The sequence below is a fragment of the Telopea speciosissima genome, chromosome 7 (genome assembly GCF_018873765.1).
Source record: "Telopea speciosissima isolate NSW1024214 ecotype Mountain lineage chromosome 7, Tspe_v1, whole genome shotgun sequence".
NCBI classification, from domain to species: Eukaryota; Viridiplantae; Streptophyta; class Magnoliopsida; order Proteales; family Proteaceae; genus Telopea; species Telopea speciosissima.
Window position 1 is genome coordinate 42,075,510 of NC_057922.1, and position 21,672 is coordinate 42,097,181.

Sequence of the window (21,672 nt, forward strand, 5' to 3'; positions counted from 1 at the left end):
AGTAAGAAGCAAAATTCAGTTGCTCTTTCTACCACTGAGGCTGAATACATTGCAGCCGGACGATGTTGTGCACAAGTGCTTTGGATGAGGCAAACTCTCCAAGACTATGGAGTGAAGTTTGACACCTCCTCAATCCAATGTGATAACACAAGTGCAATTAATCTTAGCAAGAATCCAATTTTACACTCTCGAGCTAAGCATATTGATATTCGTCATCACTTTCTTCGTGATATAGCTCAAAGAAGTGAAATCCGACTTGACTATATGGAAATCGAGAAGCAACTTGCGGACATCTTCACAAAACCTTTGAGTGAAGAATGTTTCTACTCTCTTAGAAGAGATTTTGGGTTGTGTGACCCTTTTATCTAAGATAAAAAAAATTTCTAAAAGTTATTTCTTTCAAAATTGTTGTTTTCTTACTGTTTCTGCTTTGAAACGGTATACCGGATTGCTAAACGGTATACCGGATTGCTAAACGGTATACTGGATCAGTTTCTCTGGCAGTTTTTTTTTAACCATTATTGTTTGAAATGGTATACCGGTGCATCCAGTTCTATTTCACCTCTTCCACCCTTTGATCCTCCTGTTTGATATGTTTTGACTTTCTTTTTGATAATGCCAAAGGGGGAGAAGTATCTTATATTTTTGTTTGAAAGCTGTAATGGATAATGATTATGGTCTTATAAATAAATTTACTTGGTTTAAAGAATTATTGTTATTCTTGTCTCTTATTCCTTGCATACATTATTACTCTCCATTATTTATATCTTTTGTGGATTATTTTATCATCATCAAAAAGGGGGAGATTGTTAGGAAAATGGTGATACACTCTACTTCCTCCAAGTCATCCCTATGATGATGTTTTGATGATAACAAATAAGACTTGGACTAATGCTTATGTTCTAAGTGTTTTAGAGTCAAAGCATAGCATCAAGTGAGGGGGAGCATATACAAATGTTCAAAGACCACTTTCAAAGAAGATTGAAGCTTGGAAGTCAAAGACATATGTTTAGAAGCTTAAAGCATTGAAGAATTGAAGACTTTTGATTGAAGACTTTGTCTATTTACAAATATGTAATCTCTATTATTTCTTGAGTCACATTCGATGTAATACACACACACACGTATGCATCCATCTAGAATGACCCTAGGAGGTTATTCGAACTCCTGATCATGTAACCAATTGGGTTTGAAATACCCAAAATAACCTCTGAGGAAATTAGACTAAAATTAGACTGTAATTGCCCAATCCGGCATACCGGATTACCCAGTAACCCCTTTACCCATGCTGGATAAGGATCCAGCATATCGGATCCTCTCTTAGGTGTATTTTGCCCTGATCCAGCATACTGGATCCCAATCCAGCATACCGGATCAATGCTTGACTAATTAAATACGACTGTTATTCTCCTCTCTCTTAAGGAAAGTAGGTAATCCGACATACCGGATTCCCATCCAGCATACCGGATTACTTATAGAATGTGGGATTCTTTTCTTAATTGGATTCCAAATTGGTTCTAAGCCTCTAGCCTATAAATACCCTCTTGATTAGTGTTCTAAACTACACAACAATCATCAATCAAGAGCTCTAAGCAATCAAGCACTCCCTTGTGAGATTATTCTTTCAAGATCAAGAAGATCGACGAAAATTCAATCTCATCTTTGCTCCTTCATACACACTTGCATTCAAGTTGCATACATTGAAAGGTAGCATCTTTTTTACTAAAGTTTAAGGTAACTCTAAACCATAGTAGTTCTTTTATTTTGTTTAAAGTTGTTGTTGAGTCCTCTTGCTTGAAATCAAGAGTAGTGAGTCCTCTTGCTCGGAATCAAGATTGGTTGAGTCCTCTTGCTCAAAATCAAGAGTAGTTGAGTTCTCTTGCTCTTAATCAAGATTTGTACGAGTCCTCTTGCTCTTTCTCAAGATTCGATTTAGTGAATTCTCTCTAAGGTGAGAGGAGTGGATGTAGGCACATATTGACCGAACCACTATAAATTGTTTGTGTCTTTTTACACTGCTTGTCTTTACTCTTCTCTATCTCTATTGTTTGGTTTTATTTTTGCATAGTTATTTTAATTTTTAAACCTACACCTATTCCCCCCCCTCTAGGTGAATTCACATTATCTATAGGTTTGGATCGGACCCTATGAATGAACTCGTCCTCTAATGGAACCCCAAAATATCAATAGACCAAAGTGAGAAACTTTCCGTAGGGAAGGTTCCCATTAGCTTGGTTCCGGGCATGATAAAGCATCACCTAAAGTAATAAATAAGGGAGGTTGATGATTGGACCCCCCTGACCAGCTCCCAAGAAGCAGTAGGTAATGTATGCTCTCATCATGGAAATACTGCCCTTGTTTCCATCCTTAGGATAAATATTGTAGGTTACACACCTACTAATCACCCTGGCACTAGGTTTGTAGGCAGTCTCAGACTTAGGAGTGTTTCCTAAACCTGTCAAAGCCCTGAATACTATCCTTCTAGTCTCCAAAGAGAACATATCAGAAATGTCCATGCGAGGCTGATAGTAGACCCTCTCCCCTGTGTCTAGTAAACTCAGGATCTCTGCTAGAATGGTAGGGGTCAATCTGATATCCACTCCCTTTACCCTACTCAGAAGTGTGAAATCTTATGCCCCGGATGGCATCAAGTTACAATAGAAGTACCAAACCAGGTTGGGATAACAAGGCTCGGTAGGGGATAGCATCGATGCCCAGCCTAGGGCATTGAATTTGGCAAAGAGGCCATATTGGTGGAAGTCCTTTACTCGTACCACCCAGCCATTTACTATCTTTACAGAAGCAAAATTTTTCCATTCTTTGGCGTGCTCATACCTGGAGAAAAGATGGTGATCGAAATCTGGCTCCTCGGAAGATGAATCTTCTCTAGGGGATGATGGTGGAACTGAAGAATAAGAAGACTCCTCGGATTCGACCCGTAGCCTCTTTTGGGCTACCGATTTCCTAGTGGTATGGAGGCTTGTAGACATTTTCTACAAGAAGTAAAAAAAAAAAATTGTATAACAAAAGTGGTTAGGTTAGGGCAAGGAAAAGAGAAAACCTAATCTAGGAGCTGATTTAATAAAGTAAATGATCAAAAAGGTAAATGTGGAGAAGAAACTTACCGAGACACGTGTAAGCTCGCGCAAATTGCGGGGGTTTGTGAAGAATTTGTGTGGAATGGGTCCTACTTCCCTCCAAGACTGTTCCTTAGGTGTTTAGAAGAGATTAGAGGAGAATGGAGTCAAAGTGGGCCATTCTCGAATTTAAAAACCCTGCGCCCGATTCTCTGGGCGATGGCACTGGGTGATGTGACCACGCCCAGAGACATCGCCCAGTGAATGTATTTTGCTGGTTTTTGCGGTTCAACTCATAGGAACTTAGGAATTATCCAAAATAACCCTGGAAAACATAAAAGTACAGACTTTTATTAATGTTTTGGAAAAAAAAAAAATAATAATAGATAATAAATTAGTTAAACAAATACCACTTCCATAAGTACAGAAGAATGCAACTTCTATATAGGGTATTAAGTAAAACACATAGGGACTTGGGAAAGATTTTGTTAGTATGTTTAAATAAAAAAAAATATAAATATAAATATAAATATACGTGTATACATATTTATGGGATATGGTGTGTACTACCTAATTTCTACATGTATGAATATTGTGATGTACGAATTGTTTGGAGTATTGCTATGCAAAACAGAACTTATTTACGTAGGTTTGTTGTATTATGTGTTTACTAAGTGTGGGAAGCATAGATCTTACCCTAACCAAGGTGTAGGATAGTTGAGAATAGGACCTAATGGGGCTCCTAGTCAACCGGAACACTTTGACACTAAGGTACCTCGAGCTAACCCAAGAATTAGTTTTTTTAATCGTAGTTGTTAAGTCTCAGTAGTTGTGTACTTAATTCTTTTAATTATGCCCTATTGCCTAGAACTATTTTATGTGATAGGACCAGTTAGTTGACTGAGGCTGGTGACCCTAGCATCATGCTTTATATTAGACATCTACGAGAGAGACTGAGATGGATACGACTAGTATTACCCCAAGCTGAGAATCGACTGGACTTTTACTTGGCTATCGCAGCCATTGGTGGACCCGAGGATCGAGAGCATTTTATGAGTCTAGATGGAGAGCTAATAGCTGACATAGAATTTCTACTGGCAATGGAGTTCGAGACCGGGAAGAAGTTGGAGATGTTTGCCTGCTAGATCAGGTAATTAATTAAAAGTCTTTACTTAAAAATTTGAAAATTTTCATTAGTGCCATGTATAGCATACTAACACATAAAACACGAAAGAAAGAGAAACATAAAGTATTCAATAAGACACATCACCTAACGAATCAAGATAATGAATCTAACAATTCCACCTTACTGGTATGACTCATAATACTCATGGGAACTGTGGACTGGATTTGTACCTGTTTAATTAGGAAACAACTAATTAGCCACATAGATGAAATTGGGAATATTGAACTTGCTCCTCTTTTCAGAGAAGCAACAATGGTCAACACTAGAAGTTCTTGTGGAGGTCGGAAAGGTAAACAACCTAGAGTTGTACTGGAGGTGGAGCTGCCCAACAGAACTGAGGCTCAAAACTCTGAGGCATCAGCTGCTTCATTAGGAGCACCAGCGGCTGCACAAGCTACTACAGTAGCACCTCAGCCAAGTGTGGCAGCCGGTGGCCTGACTGCATTCATGACCACGATGATGCGAACCATGCAACAACAACAAGAGTTGCTTGGTCAGATGTCTACACAGTTTGCAAGTATGATGCATGAACGCGCTGCACCACCACCACCACCACCACCCAATCGACCAGTGCTATTTCCACCACCTGTACCTCAGCACTTAGTGGAAAATTCCACTGCCAAGGTGATGGAGCGATTCAAGAAACTCCAACTGCCTGCATTTTTGAAAATAACCTCTGAGCAATGTAGCCGGAACGGTGGATTAGTGCCCTAGAAAAGGCATTTAAAGTACTTGAGTACACGGACGCGCAAAAGATTATTTGTGCGGGTTATCAGTTGCAGAATGAAGCTGAAGCTTGGTAGATAGCAACTAGGCCTAATTTGGAAGCTTCTCACCCAAATCCCACATGGGCACAATTCAAAGAGATTTTCTTCAAGAGCTACTTCCCTGAGAGCTTTAAGGATAGAAAAGAAGTAGAATTTATTGCACTGGTGCAAGGAACTAAGTCGGTACTAGACTATCAACAACAATTTGAAGATCTGTTCCATTTTGCTCTGGAGCACCTGAAGGGGGAAGTTAGTAAGGCCAAGAAATTTGAGAAGGGACTCAAAACTGAGATCGGGTCAGTTTTATCAATTATGGACATTCGGGATTATGCCCAAATGGTTGATAAGGCAAAGACAATGGAGGATAGATTCAAAGAAAAGGAGAAAGAAAAGATTGTGACGTTGCCTGGATTGAACAAAAGGCCAAATAATTTTCAGACCTACAGTTGGCCAAATAAAGCTTATCAAAGAACAAATTTAAGCCCTACTCCAACTCTATTTCGTAGGCCAAGTGTAGGTCAGAATCCTTTCCGCCCCACATTCAGTCGACCTGCTCAACCTACTACGAGTTAAGCGACGACAACAGTTTCGCCAGCTCAACCAACAACGAGTCAAGCAAGTAAAGCCTCAACACCTGCTGCTCCACCCTTTAAGTGTTATCTGTGCAACAAGGAAGGACATATGGCCAGAGATTGTAGATCGCGTGGATATGGCAACAATTTGCAAAACTAGCCCTACGCTAGGCCTTTTCAATCAAGGGACAATCGGACACAAGGAAAGGTGTATGCATTGACGAATGAAGAAGCTGAGGTAAACCCCGACATATTGATAGGTATATTGCTGAACACTACTTGGCTATAGGGAAAAATTGGTTTATATCATGTAACTTAAATTACCTACAAAACTCTAGGTACCCTGAATATCTCAACCATACCCGCACGAGTATTATTCGACTCAGGCGTAACCCACTCTTTCATCTCCTTAACCTTTGCAAATAAGATGAAAGATCAACCAAGAGATTTTGGGCATGAGTTAGTAGTCAGCACGCCGACAGGGAGTGTCATGAGTTTGAAGGAGGTCTACGACCCCTGTCAGATTGAAATCTGTGGGAAGAAACTAGCTGCACGGTTAATAAAGATGGATATAAATGATTTTAACGTAATCCTAGGTATGGATTGGCTATCCGCCTATGGTGCAAACGTCAGAAAAAGATAAAATTTAAATTGGAAGATGGGTTAGACTTCACCTATCAAAGTGAATCAAGGAGGAAATCCAAAAGGATAACATTATCCGCACTCCAGGAGCGAAAGTTACTAGAAGAAGGATGCCAAGGCTTTTTTACCACTGTGATAGACACGGAGGCAAAGATATAACCCTTACAGGAACTCCATGTCGTCAGAGAATTTCCTGATGTATTTCTAGAAGATCTGACTCAGTTGCTACCGGACCGCGATATAGAGTTCATGATCGATCTAATTCTTAGAGCAGCACCAGTATCCAAGGCACCATACCGGATGGTGCCAATCGAGCTGAAAGAGTTGCAGGTTCAACTTCAAGACCTATTGAAGAAGGGATATATTTGACCCAGTGTATCACCCTGGGGAGCACCCGTGCTATTTGTAAAAAAGAAGGATGGTAGCATGCGGCTGTGTATCGAATACCATGAGCTAAATAAATTGACGATCAAGAATTGATACCCGTTGCCGTGCATCGATGACCTATTTGATCAGCTACAAGGAGCAAGAGCTTTCTCTAAGATTGATCTTAGGTCAAGATACCATCAACTGAAGATCAAAAGCGGTGACATTCATAAAATGACATTTCGAACACGATACGGACATTATGAGTTCTTAGTTTTGTCATTTGGGCTAACCAACACCCCGACAACATTCATGGATATGATGAATAGAGTATTACATGACATGCTGGATAAGTTTGTCATAGTATTTATTGATGACATCTTAGTGTACTCTAAGAACGAGAAGAGCACGCACGACACCTTACTTTCGTGTTATAGCGATTGCGGGAACACTAGCTCTTTACCAAGTTCAGTAAATGTGAATTTTGGCTTCACCAAATTGGATTCCTGGGGCATATCGTCACCAAAGACAGCATCAAAGTAGACCCCAGCAAGGTGAAAGCGATTCTCGAGTGGGAGACTCCAAAAAATGCCACCGAGATCTGAAGTTTCTTAGGATTGGCTGGTTATTATCGCCGATTTATCAAGAATTTCTCGCGTATCTCGGCGCCCATGGCAAAACTCACGAGGAAGGGTGCTAAGTTTGAATGGAATGAGACATGCGAAGAGAGTTTTCAAGAATGGAAGAACTGATTGGTAACAACTCCAGTTTTGACCATTCTAGACGAAACCGGAGGAATGGTGGTATATACGGACACATCTAGAACAGGCTTGGGTGGCATCCTGATGCAGAGAGGTAAAGTAGTCACATACACCTCCAGGCAATTGAAGGAACACGAGAAGAATTACCACACTCATGATTTGGAGTTGGCAGCGGTAGTCTTCGCGTTGAAAATTTGGCGACATTACCTATATTGTGAAAAGAGTGAAATTTTCAGCGATCATAAAAGCTTGAAGTATTTCTTCACCCAAAAGGAGCTGAACATGAGATAGAGGCGGTGGATGGCATTGGTAAAGGATTATGACTGTGAAATCCAATACCACCCCGGTAAGGCCAATGTTGTGGCGGATGCATTAAGCAGAAAATCTCAGACTGTGTCCCTTGCATCTTTGGTCGTAAGTAAACAATTAATAGAGGAAGCTCAGAAATTTGACTTGGAGCTCGTGATTGAAGAAGCAGCTATGCAATTAGCAGCAATGGACCTGCAGTCGTCAATACGAGAGGAGATAATTATAAAGCAACCATTAGATCCCGAGCTAGACAAAATTATATTAGAAGTTCAACAAGGTGTCCACAAGGACCCAAATTTTTCATTGGCCCAAGATGGTGCACTGAAGTTTTGGGATAGATTATGCGTGCCAGACGACTATGATGTCCAAGACCAAATTCTCAAAGAGGCACACAACTCACCTATACTATCCACCCTAGAAGTATAAAGATGTACAAAGACTTGAAGAAATATTACTGGTGGATTGGAATGAAGAAGACCATAGCAATCTACGTGTCCAAGTTCCTTATCTGTCAACAAATAAAGGCGAAAAGACACCGACCATATGGACTTTTGCAGCCAATTCCCATACCTGAATGGAACTGGGAAAGAATCACTATGGATTTTGTAACAAATCTGCCCAACACCAGGAAGGGCGTGAACGCAGTTTGGGTGATCATAGATGGACTGACAAAGGCAGCTCACTTCATACCGATTAAAATAAGTTACCCAATGGAGAAGCTTGCCCAGATATACATTGAGAACATAGTCCGCTTACATGGCATGCCTGCCAGTATTGTGTCTGACAGAGATCCTCGATTTACTTCAAAGTTTTGGAGAAGTTTACAAAAGGCATTGGGATCTCAATTGAATCTTAGTATAGCTTTTCATCCACAGACGGACAGACAATCAGAAAGAACCATCCAGACACTAGAGGACATGCTCCGAGCCTGTGTTTTGGAAATGAATGACAGTTGGGATGCCCACATACCTTTGGTGGAATTTGCATACAATAACAGCTATCATTCCACCATTGGCATGGCACTGTTCGAAGCACTCTATGGCAGGAAGTGCCGAACTCCACTCTATTGGGATGAAGTTGGTAAGCGGAAATATCTAGGACCCGAAATGATTTAAGCGACCTGCGATAAGGTGGATGTCATAAGAGAGAAGATCAAGGCAGCCCAGTCGAGACAGAAGAGTTATGCGGATAATCAAAGGAAGGATATTGAATTTGAGGTTGTAGAAAAAGTATTCCTTTGAGTATCTCCAACCAAAGGACTGTTGCATTTCAACAAGAAAGGCAAGTTGAGCCTAAGATTCATTGGTCCATATGAAATTCTAAATAAAGTAGGACCCGTAGCATACCGACTGGCTCTACCACCATCTTTGTCAGGCATCCATGATGTTTTTCATGTGTCAATGCTATAAAAGTACTTAAACAATCCGACGCATGTATTATCAGCTGAACCTGAATAGTTGGATGTGGATATGACCTACGAAGAACACCCCACGGAGGTACTAGATAGAAAGGAACATAACCTCCGCAACCGCACCGTCGCTTTTGTGAAAGTTCAATGGGGAAACAACCCAGTGGAAGAAGCTTCATGGGAATGTGTGGAAGAAATGAAGGAGAAGTATCCTCAACTGATTGGATTACTAGGTAAACAAATTTTGAGGACAAAATTTTTGTAAGGTGGGGAGAAATGTCAAACCTTGCCCTTGATAAGCTGGAATTTTGGTTCAAGGACAGGAACCCCTGATCAGGCAACCAGGATCACTGTGGAGCATCACTCCATTGACATGGATCAATGAAGAAACCCTGTGCATGTCCTCTTTTATACCTGTGAGAAGATGGACAGTGGACCCCTGCTCTTGCATAGCTCACAGCCCGATGTATGGCTTGAACCCCAGGTAATCTCTCTCCTCCCTATAATGGTGGGACCCACCTCTAAAAAAAATCATGTAAAAACCCCTAACGGGCATATGGGGATAATACCCTGACCTAGGGTCAAACCCTTGTGCTGTTCCCCTTTGAATTCAGTTGCTGGAATTCTCTGGGCGATACAGCAAGGCCCAGAGACATCGCCCAGTGGCTGTTTTTACACATTTTTAATTATTATAAATGTGGGGACCACCCAACATGACCATGGGCACCCTCCACTAATAGAGGGAAGTCTGAGGGACCACCTCATGACCTCAGTTCACTGTGAACCCCACCAGTGTGCTCAGAATCACCCTGAAACATTTTAAAAACTCATTTTTAAAAGAGGGACTTTAAACCAAACAGGCTTTAGTTGGCCTTAGCCTATAAATAGGAGGCCTTGGGCTCATTTTAGAGCCCTTGGTAGATTTGAAATCCGAGAGAGAAAGGAGAGGAAAGAAGAGAGGAAAAAGAGGAAGGAGAAGGAAGAAGGAAGAAGAGGAGGAGGACCAGCTGTAGCCCTGCACCCAGCCTACAACCGAGCTGCTCCCACCCACTTTAGGTATACAGCCATACCCCTATATGCTACTGCTCCCTATTCCTCTCTTGTTTTCTCTATGTTTTGCTCCCTAGGCAGCCTAGACTAGCTAGGGTTTGCCCAGTGTTGGTCCAAATTTGTCATGCAAACCTTGTGCATGGAAGATCTGGAATAATCATGAATATTAAACATTTAGTTATGCTATTTCTGTGGCCGAAATCTGGTTGTGCCCACCTGCACTGCCAGATGGCCCTATTGATCAGTGGTTTGGAGCTCTGGGTGCTGGCCAAGGCTGCATAGCCCTAACCCTAGATGGATGCAGCCTTGAGCCCTTTTGATTCATGCACTTTCAGCCATATACAAGGCTAGAACTGAAATCCAAGCCTAACCAAAACCCTGAACACTACTCATCTAGGCTATTTGGGTAACCATAGTCAGCCTGATAGTGAGCCTGATGGAAAAATCCTCTGGACCATGAGGTAGACCATCACTAGGGCTACCAGACCCCCTAAACATGTAGAGGATCAGGTGTAAGCCCAACCATGCAAGCCCAGCCTTGGAAACTCAGCCTGTATCGATTCTACAAGCACTGGGCGATGCACTGGGCTATGCAGACATCGCCCAGAGCCGATGCCCAGTGAAGGGAATTTGGCTGGAAGGATGGATAGACCTGGGGGATTTCACCCATAGACCCCCTGGACACTGTGGGAAGGTTGGAAATTACCAAAAAGCCCTTCCTCACATCTGTCCTTATATGGAAATGATTTGTAACCCTAGTGGGCTCCGCTGGTGATTGAATCACTGCTGTGCTTGGTCCTACAGCATAGACATGCTGTGGATAGCACTATAATTATGTTCTGACCTAGAAATAGGTACTGGCATTATAAATGACCAATTTGTCCCTGTGCCACAAACACTGGCCCATGCACTGGACCATGTACCTAAGGCCCGGTGTAAGGCTCAGTAACTCCAAAAGTGAACCAAATGAACCCTGAGTCAACCCAGCAAGATTAGGGTAACCCTAGGACTTCTAATGACAGGCTGATAACTTAACATGGCAACTTTTGATTTACATCTAGGACTTGATCCTGTGCTCGAGGACAACAACCAGACAACTGCTGGAACTGAATTTGTGACTGAGTACTTAGAGCCAAGTACTGGTGAGTGAATGATACTATCGTATGTGCAAATGTAATTATGATCTGATGCCAGCTATTAATAATTGAATCATGGATGCTGTGTTATCTACTTATAATTCAAGTTACTCAAATCACTACATAATAACTGTTGTTGATCAACACTGTGAATTCTATATGATGATTGTGATTGTTTGACTAGATGCCATACTCGGCTTCGAAATGAGGCCCGCGGTAGCCCGTAATATGGATACGATTGACACTGCTTGACTCATACGATGCCATATAGATATGGGGCTAGAGTTTCATCACTCGTGCCACGAACCCTTACCAGTAGGGGTTAAGGTGCTGGATACCTGTGGCAGCAATTATCAAGGAGTGAGAAAAAGAATAAAAGAACACCAGAATGGTGCATGAATGAAAGAACACTGGAATGGTACATATGGGCTATAATCTAGAAAAGGAAATGAGGGAAGAAATGGTTGTTTCCCCAGGTTAATCATAGAGGGCTGGTCGGGCCGACCTTGGTGAATGAATATGGGGGCTAACCAGTCTTCTCTGATAACTCAATGGGTGTATCGTGGGAAGGGGTTAGAAGCCCGCACCAGGGATACATGTATTGGGGATTGTAGTGGCACAAACCCGACTTAGTTGTAATGATAGGTGGCTAATAATAAAATCTGGACTTGCATATCATGTAGGATCATATAAATTGTGAATTGTGATTGCATGTGCATGCATGATTGATGTTATTTGCTCATGAGCTCAACGGGGCTCACACTCTGTTATGCAATGTTTTTTTCTTAGATGATCCTACAGGTGGATGCTGCTATGGCATGGCAGGCTATCTCGAGGAGGAGAGTTTTTATTGTTATGATGATGTTGGTGTTGACCTCGATGGAGGTCATACCAATCCTGCGTACGTTCTCGGTGGTCATTACGGATAAGGACCATTGAAGCTTGAATGTGATGTTTTGACTGGGGACTCTTTTTGGGTTTTCTGAAGTTATTCCCATCTGACTTGGTCGTTATAGTTTTTACTTTTCTTTCTTTTTGGGGTTGAGTATGCTCACCCTGTATATGTCTTTGTATGTAGTACTATACTTATCAGCTTTGCTTCTTTGTTTTCTTTGTGTGTGGGTTGATGGGAAATGTAAAACTTTTATATGTATATATTATCACTGTTTCCCCGTATCGCTATGTTTCCTTTTTGTTTATCACATTATAGTTATCTGTGACACTCTGATCTTGCTTTTGGTAAAGAGGTGATTGTGGTTCCATAATCGTAAGCACTGCTTCTAGATCCGTGGGATTTTGCGGATTGCTGTTGCGCAATTTGGGTCACCTACCCAATCCTCCTAGGGGTGGTTTGGGGTGTGATAGTAGGCATCCATGAAACTTAGCATCTCATGGCCGGCGGTTGCATCGATTAACAAGTCGATCCTGGGGAGTGGGTATTCATCCTTTGGGCATGCCTTATTCAAGTCGGTGTAGTCGACGCACATTCTCCACTTCCAATTAGGCTTGGGTACCATAACCACGTTTACGAGCTAGGTAGGGAACTTCTCTTCTCGAATGAACCCTACTCGACTCAACTTGTCAACCTTTTCCTTGATAGTTGCCTGACTGTCGAGGGTAAAATTCTGCCACTTCTGTTGGATGGGCTTCCTGGTTGGGTCTACATGTAGCCTGTGCTCTGCTATGGATCTGGGTATGCCTGGCATGTTGGCAGTCGACCATACAAAGACATCCATATTGGTTTGGAGGAGGTATCCCAGCCCTTCTTTCTGTTCATTGCTCAATAATGAGCCAACCTGTACAACCTTGGAGGGGTTATCTTTGCTGAGTGGCCATGGGACAAGGTCCTCCACCGGCCTTCCTCTCTTCTCAATCAGTTCATCTCTTTGATCACTGACTAGGTTCTCTATGCATAATGTCATTCCCCGGGTGTTGCCATTATTCTTCTTGATAAAGGTGGCATAACATTCTCTGGCCTTCTTTTGATCGCCTTGGACTTCACCCACTCCGTTGTCAGTGGGGAACTTTATCTTCAGGTGGAGTAGAGACATGACTCCTCTAAGGGCTATCAGAGATGGTCGTCCTAAGGCTGCTGAATGACACCACAGATCTGACGACCATGAAGTTCACCATGATGGTTACTTACTGAGGATGTTCTCCAAAGGTGACAGGTAGCTCTATAGTACCTCTGATGGAGGCCGTGACACTCGAGAACCTATGGAGGTAGGTGGGTTCTTGCTTGAGTTGGTCATCCCCGAACCCAAATTGACGGTAGGCTTCCAATGAGAGCACGTCCATGGACCCCTCTGTATCTATCAGCACCTTGTGCACTGGTCGGTTGGCAATCTCCACCTGCACTACTAAGGCGTCCTCATGTGGAAAGCTCACACCTTCCAAGTCTGCATCCGAGAAGGAGATTACCATCTCAGTCTTGCTATCTTTCTTGGCTTCTCTACTACTCCCACGAACCTGGCATGGGCTTTGGCCTTCCTGGTTGATTCTTGCCCTAGTCCTCCAAGTATGGTGAGGATGGGGGCTCCCTTGGTACCATTGGGTTCTGGTACGTCTCTCCTTTCTTCTGTGTGGTCTCTCTCCCTATCTTGATCTGTCCTCCTTTCTTCCCTTCTTGGTTCTTCTCTTTCTTGCTCACGACCTCGGTCTCCTTAGCCCGAACGGCTGTCATGCCTTCCTTTTATGTACTTGTTCAAACTCCTTGCCCTTATAAGCTGTTCTATCTCCCTCTTTAGTTGGTAGTAGTCTTCTGTATCATGCCCGTTCTCCTTGTGGAAGAGGTAGTACTTGTTAGGGTTTTGCTTCTCAGGTCCTGCTAGCATGGGTCGTGGCCAACAGAGTAGGTCACGGTCCTAGATCTGCATAAGGATCTGAGACCTAGTGGTGTTCAGTGGTGTGAACTCAGGGCTGCTTACTCTCTCACTTCTTTCTGGACGGCGGTCAGTTCTTCCTGATGGACGGTCGCCCTTATCCTATCGACGTTCAATCCTCGATCTCTTACTTACGGTCATCTGGCGTTGACCTCTTGTTGTCTTGTGGCTTGGCCTCGATCACCTTCTTCCTAGTCTGTAGTACCTCAACCATGTTGGTGAATTCGTTACACCGCTCTAGGAGCTCCTTCATGGTCTTGGCCTCATGACGTGCTAGGTCCTTGATCAAGTCAAGGTCCCTGATACCCCCAGCTAAGGTTGCATGCTGGGCCTGATCATCTAAGTCTCGGACCTCCAGGGATTCTTTAGTGACCCTGTTGACATACTCCCTGAGGGACTCCCTAGGGTTCTGTATCACATTCAGTAGATTGACCGTTGTCTTCTTCTATGTGAAACTGCTCCAGAAATGGGTCACAAACTGTTCACATAACTCTGTAAACAAACATATTGACCTTGGTAGTAGTCTGGAGAACCATAAAGTGGCTGCACCTTTGAGGGATGCAGGGAATGCTCTGCAGGAGACCACGTCCTATCCCCCATTTAGGGTCATCATCCCATTGAAGTAGTTGATATGGTCGTTGGGGTCTGTGGTACCATTGTAGAGTTCGAAGGTGGGTAACCTGAACCTGGATTGGAGTGAGGCTGACATGATCTCTTCCAAAAATGGATGCTGGCCGGGGATCGAGTGTGTCTCACCCTTGGTCTGCTTCTTTAGTCCTTCCAACTTCTTGTCCAAATCTCAGAGTCTCTTGTCTAGCTCTTCATCCCATGACTGTCCCTCACGTCTAGCTAGTCATTCACTGTAACCCCATTCTCGTCCTCTCCTTGAAGTCCCCTCCCATCTTGAATGTTGGCGGGATGGTGAAGGGTCACATCGCGATGAACCTTGATGTAAATGCAAGGGGCTTTCTTCGCGGTGGGTCCAGCTTTGCTCTGGTGTATGACTCCCTCCTGGTCGTCCTTGGAACACCGACCTCCTGATGGACCCTTCTGAGTTGGGTACCACAGACCGGTGTGATGGTGTTCTCCCCCAATTTGATCGTACTGGGAGGTCCGCTGTTCTTCTGGGAGGTTGGGATGGCTCCCCCCGCTGCTTGGTGTGCCTCTCTGACCTATCACCCCAGGAGGTGACCTCCTAGGGATCCGCTCCTATCAAGGATCCATCCTACGATGGTGGGACATTGCATTCTGCCTCAGGTAGTCGTGGAAGAGTTGTTGGTCATGGAGGATCTGTCACTGTAGGTCATTGATCTGACCCATAGTCGCTGGTGCGTTGCGATCAGGTACTGGCTCTACGGTGGCAGCTTCAATGGCTACTTCAGGGTTGAGGTTGACTACCCCAACTTGTTGCTTCTCAGGGACCTCCCTCTCCTGAGAGACATGATTAGTGGCTCTGTGACATGAGCTCTCTGGAGGAGGTGATCTGTTCCCCTCCCTCGGGGCTTTGTTGGTGGAGGGAATGGTCTTCTTGCCTCGTGGTGCCATGGAATGATTATGAGAACAAGCTAGTAGGTACGATGGCTAGCGTCGTTCCCACAGACGGTGCCAATCTATTGCGTCAGGAAATTATCAGCGGTCTATTCGAGTATCGTAACCTGTAAAAGGACCAGGGTGACAAAGGAGAACCGGTGTGGTTCCGGCCTAGGACTCTCCGATGCCTAAGTTAGATCTCCCTGAGCAAACAGATGAATGGTAGAATTCAAGATGGGTTTTTGGGGGTAGAGTACCTTCCCTTTTATAGTAGAGCATGGCAGTGTGGAGAGTCCCAGTTGATGTAGAGTGGTCTGCGTAGTTGACAGTCCCTGGGTAGCAGGGTTCCTCCTTGATTGGCTATCTTCCCATGAGATGTAGTGTCCCAGTTAGGTTGTCATTCTTAGCAGATAGATGTTGATACGTTGTCAGATATGGTGCTTAGTGTTTATGTCCATCTGGGACTGTATAGTTGATAGGCGGTGTTCTAGAGTCCTTGAGGCGGCATACATCCAGTTGACGACGATAGTGACAATGGTGTTGGTCTCCTATCAAGATCCACGTCCGCGCTTATATCCCCGTGTGTCTGAGGTCCACGGTCTGTGTGTGCATGGAAATCTGTGCCCAAGAGGTTGGCGCCCAAGGGAAGCATACCCCAAGGGGTTGGCACTCAAGGGAAGCATACCCCAAGGGGCTGGCGCCCAAGGGAAGCCATACCCCAAGGGGCTGATGCCCAAGGTAGGCCATACCCCAAGGGAAGCGTACCCCAAGGGGTTGGCACCCCAGGGAAGCTGTACCCCAAGGGGTTGGAGCCCAAGGGAAGCGTACCCCAAGGGGTGTGGGTGGTCCATGCCTGTGCTAGTTCCTCCTTTGGTTTTGTTATGGTCCACCTCCTAGGACCAGACATGTGGCAGCCTCCAATTGGTCTTCATGAATCTGGGTTTATTAGTATTAATATTATAAAATTTAAATTCAGCATAGCATTTATGTTACATCTACATACACGAAGACATTCCGCTCACCTTGGTCTGGTTCTACAAGTTCAGTTACTGTTTTAGTTCCGGCTAGAGTCTAGCAGTGCACCTCGAGCGCGGGATCAAATCCTAATGTATTAAATCAGAAATGTGTTATTTAATATTCAAAATTGTTTGTGGGTGTCCTAGTGTTGATCTAGGCTCACTGGTCTGACTCAGTGCTCAGTATGGTATCACAAGGAATTCTCTGGGTCTTACACTGGGCTTTAGGTCCATGTCCCGGTGCATCATCTAGAGAATGTGGTCTAGGGTCAGGTATGATATTTTACTAGTGTAATACATAGTACATGGTCCTAGCAGTCTCACAATTCAGTCCTTAGGTCAACAGTGTAGTTGTACCATCTATGGCAGGGTTGCTAGGCCCTATGGGGTCCACTTGGGTACCCAAGGTGTAAATATTTGTGGAAAAATGTGAGGAGGGGTATTTTGGTCATTTACCACCTCCTTACACTGTTCATGGTCTACTGGTGGAAGCCTCCGAGGTCTGGACAGCAATCGGCCCCTTTTCTATTCTCTGGGTGATTCACTGGGTGATGTGTGCATCGCCCAGTGCATCACCTAGAGCCTGTTTGGAATGTGAACAGGCTCCCAATCTTGAAATTTTCACCATAGGCAGTGCCCAATGGGTTGTTGTGGACCCCATGAGGAGTGATTTTTAGTGGTCCACATGGATCATGACCTAGGCCCACTGATTTATGTGTGAAATCTTAGGGCATAAAGCATACATTTTACAACATTGGACAGAGTTACTTTGGTGCTTTCTTGTGTTTTTCAGGTTTTGGGCTATTCTGGACTATCGGGAGCTGCATGTCCCAAGTTTCATGTAAAGTTGTCATTTCTCCTTCCATGGCTGTAAAGAGGACTAAATTTGGAGCAAGTTGGACGTGACGGAATGCAAGTACGCATTCGTCTAGCCCACCGTACAATTGATTATTCTTTTCAGCCCAAGAAAGGATAATGGGTCAGAAAGGAGCTGTAGTGCAAGCCCATAGTTAGTCTACCACTACCCAAGGACGTTTTTGACATTATAGAAGATATTTCTAAACAATGATGGCGATCTATTGCAAGTACAGGGCCGTTTCGGCAATTTTGCATTCTTGAAGAGAGAGAACGATTGCTACCCACATGGAGGGACCCACACTGTCATTAGATTCCATTAATCTTGAAGGCTCACAAGGTGTCCACGATTTTTATGGGCTGCATTTAATGCCCCATGATTTTTAGAGGACACATTGGGGATTTTGTTATTTGATTGAGTGGAATCCTAGTCATCACTATCCTAGTCATCGCTCTCTCTCTCTCCTCCAACTTTTCAAGGGCATTCCTAAAATTTCACTTGGGATAGATTTATTTTGAAAGATATTTTCTCATCTATGGAAGGTTGAAAAATCAAAGATGCTTTGATTTTATTGCTTGGAGAAGATATCTACAAAGAAAAGGAAGCACAAGTTAGAATTAGAAATTTACTTTTCTAGAAATAGAAGGTTTATGTAAACAATATTCTTTTCTCTCCTTCTTTCTATTTTTTTTCTTTTTTCTTGGGATTCAAGGCAATGTAAAGGAGGAAGGAGAAGAGAATATTCTCTTTTCTTAGGGAATATTTCTCCTACACACCCCTCTTCTCTCTTCTCCCCTTTCCCCTATAAATACCCCCTACCTCTCTTGTAAATTTTTCTCATTCACTTAGTGAAATTTCTTCTCTTCTTCTCCTTCTGATTTGTGATTTTTGGCTTTTCTAAGTTCTATTTTGCTTTTATGATTTTTAGTTAATGGTTATAATAGGTTTAGTTTATGCTTTAATTTCAATTTAAGTCTTCAATTGGGTTGTAATTTCTTAATTTTAGTTTAGGTTTTAAGCCTTCTAGTCTAAGTTCTTAAGTTGATGACAAGACTTGAAGATTTAGAAGAGGAGGCCATGGTAAGTTTATGCAAGTATTCAAGCTTTTCAATTACATTCATGCAAGCACATCTAGGTTTTACTATCTAAACTCTCAATCTCATTCTCCATCTCCTCTATCTCTCTCTATCTTCTTCTTCTTCTCCCTCTATTTCTTTTATTTTAATTTTATATGATTGTGGTTTGTGAATGCATTTTTATTCTCTTATTTCTTTTTATGTGGTTAGTATGTGTGGCTGCATTTTTATTCCTTTCAATTCGCTTTAGTTTGATAGGTTAGATGCTCATGTGTTAGGATGCCGACATAATCCCTTAATTTTATTAGATGCTTATGAGTTAGGATGCATTGATTTTCGTTAGTGTAATTAGTTTAATTTAACGCTTTAATTTGGTTCACTTTGCATTACTTTTAAGTTAGTTAAATAGAGTGGCGTATATCTCCTCGTGTTCGACCGGTAGCTACGATTGACCCGTACGCTTGCGGTTTTATTTTAACTCAAACAAGTTTTTGGCACTGTTGCCGGGGAGATTATTGTCCATTTTATTTATCTAATTTTTAAGTAGTTCAAAGTGTTTTAGTTTATTATTTTCTCTTCTTTTTCTGAAAAAAAAAATCAGTTTTTGAAAACCTCTTCTTGTTTCTCTTCTGTTTCAAATAGTGTGCGCCCAATCTAAAGTCCTTCATATGCTTCAACCCTCCATCTTTTGGTGTCCCTCATAGGATTAAGTTACCTATGACGCTACATCTTGACTTGGTTGGGTGGATTGGCATGTGACTTATCTTTGGAGGTGACCACTCTTGATAACAGGAAAAAGATATAGTGAGAGCATTGGAAACATAAACGTATAGTAGTCCTCCACTCTACATCAGAATACATTTGGAGTCGCCTGTAGGTGGCTACAGAAGACTATATGGGTTCCCTTGCTATCAACCTATATGGCATCCTTACAGCTTTGGAACCATTGCTTCGATTTTTTAGGGATAGATGCACTATCTACCTTGGGCTCCCTCTTATTTTTAGTATTTTTTTTTCCTTAAGTCTTTTATTTATTTTTTCTTTATTTTTTCAAAGGAGACCTCATATCTGTTTAGGTGGCTACGGTGTGGACTTGTGATTCATCTAATCGTCTTATTAGAATACCACCTCCTCCACTACCCTTAACCCCACCTTTGACCATGGTTGACCAACAACCCAAGACTCTTAAGGATAGATTCTACCCCACCAGGGCTGCACAGCCCTCATGCATTAGTTTGCCTATTGTTACAGGGAATAACTATGAATTCAAGACCAACTTCATCAGCATGCTACCCCATTTCCATGGGATGGCTAATGAGGATGCATATCTTTTCCTTAGGAAATTTAAGGAGGTCTGTGTTCTAATTAAGGTCCAGAATTTGACTGATGATGCAGTTAGGCTTAGGTTTACACCCTTTGCCCTGAAAGACCAGGCCAAGAAGTGGCTTTATGGACTGCCTACAAACTCCATTAATACATGAGATGAGTTCACCATTGTCTTTTTGAGAAAATTCTTCCCTCTTCACAAGACTAATAAGCTTAAGAGTGACATCCTCCAGTTCAGGCAAAAACCACATGAGTCCTTTTCTAAATTCATGGAAAGATTCAAGGACCTCCTCTTAGAATGCCCTCACCATGGTTTCAACTTGTGGCAACTATGCCAAATTATTTATGAGGGTATTGATTATCAGACCAAGCAACTTGTAGAGTCCATGTGTCCAATAGGCTTTACTTTTTTTCCCGAGGAGAATGATGCATGGACATTCTTAACCAACTTGGCTGATAAGACTAGGGAATGGGAATCTTCCCAAGAGGCTGAAAGGACCTCAAGGGGTATCTCATTGAGGGTATGCCAGCCAAGGAGGCCAAACTTGACAGTCTTATAAAATAGTTGGAGTCCATAGTTCTTAAAGAGTCTATACCAGTTAATCAGGTCAACCATGTGTCGGTATACAGTTGGTGCCAAACCCCTGGACACCTTTCTGAGGAATGCCCCAACACCTTGGTGGTCAATTCTAGTATTGAGAATGTAAGTGCTCTCTACCAAAATAACCCATATAGCAATACTTACAATCCAGGATGGAGAAATCATCCCAATTTCTCCTGGAATCAAGGGAACCAAGCAGGCCCATCCAACTTTAACCATCAAGGCCAGCCTGGTGTCCAAAGGCCCAACTTTGCATCACAAAACCAAGGGCTGTCTCCTAACCCTTTCCCCCCTCGTCTTCATCTAGGACCTTCTATTAATTCTGCTAGGCCTTCTCTCATTGCACCTTATCAGCAACCCCTAGGGTTTACCAATACAGGAGAGGCAACAAGATTGAATGAGATGGACAACAAGATAGCTCTTTTCATGACAAGCCATAATAACATGAAGAAACAACTCACCCAGCTTATCACAATCCTACATGAGAGGGAAACAGAGAAGTTACCTAGCCAACCTGAGCCAAATCCTAGGCATCAGGTTCATATTCAGAAAGGTACCCAAGCTCCTCTAACCAATGTTGCACAAGGCCAACAGCACCAAGGGCCCCCCGGACAGGTAAATGCTGTTTATGCTTTAAGGAGTGGTCGTGAGTATCAACAGGCTAGTACACCTCAGTCTTTACCATCTCATACTCCTGTTGACTCTCCCCCTTCTGAAGAGGCCATTGAAGTGCCTACTATTCCAGATTCGTCTGATGAACCTGAAGATATTCCAAATGATTTGGTTGAGGAAACCAAAGAGGATTTTGTTGAGAAAGTTAAAAAGCCCAACCCTGAAAGAATTTATACCCCACCTGCCCCTTTCCCAAATAGGTTGGTTAGCAAGAAATCTCCTTCTGTGGAAAAGATATTGGATGTGTTCAAACAGGTTCAGGTGAATATCCCCTTGTTGGATACCATTGCCCAGATCCCCGCTTATTCTAAAGTCCTCAAAGACTTATGCACCCAAAAGCGGACCACCAATGTGCCCAAAAAGGTATTCTTGGCTGCTAACATTAGTTCTCTCATCTCGCAGCCAGTAGTAGCCAAGCATAAGGATCCTGGCAACCCCA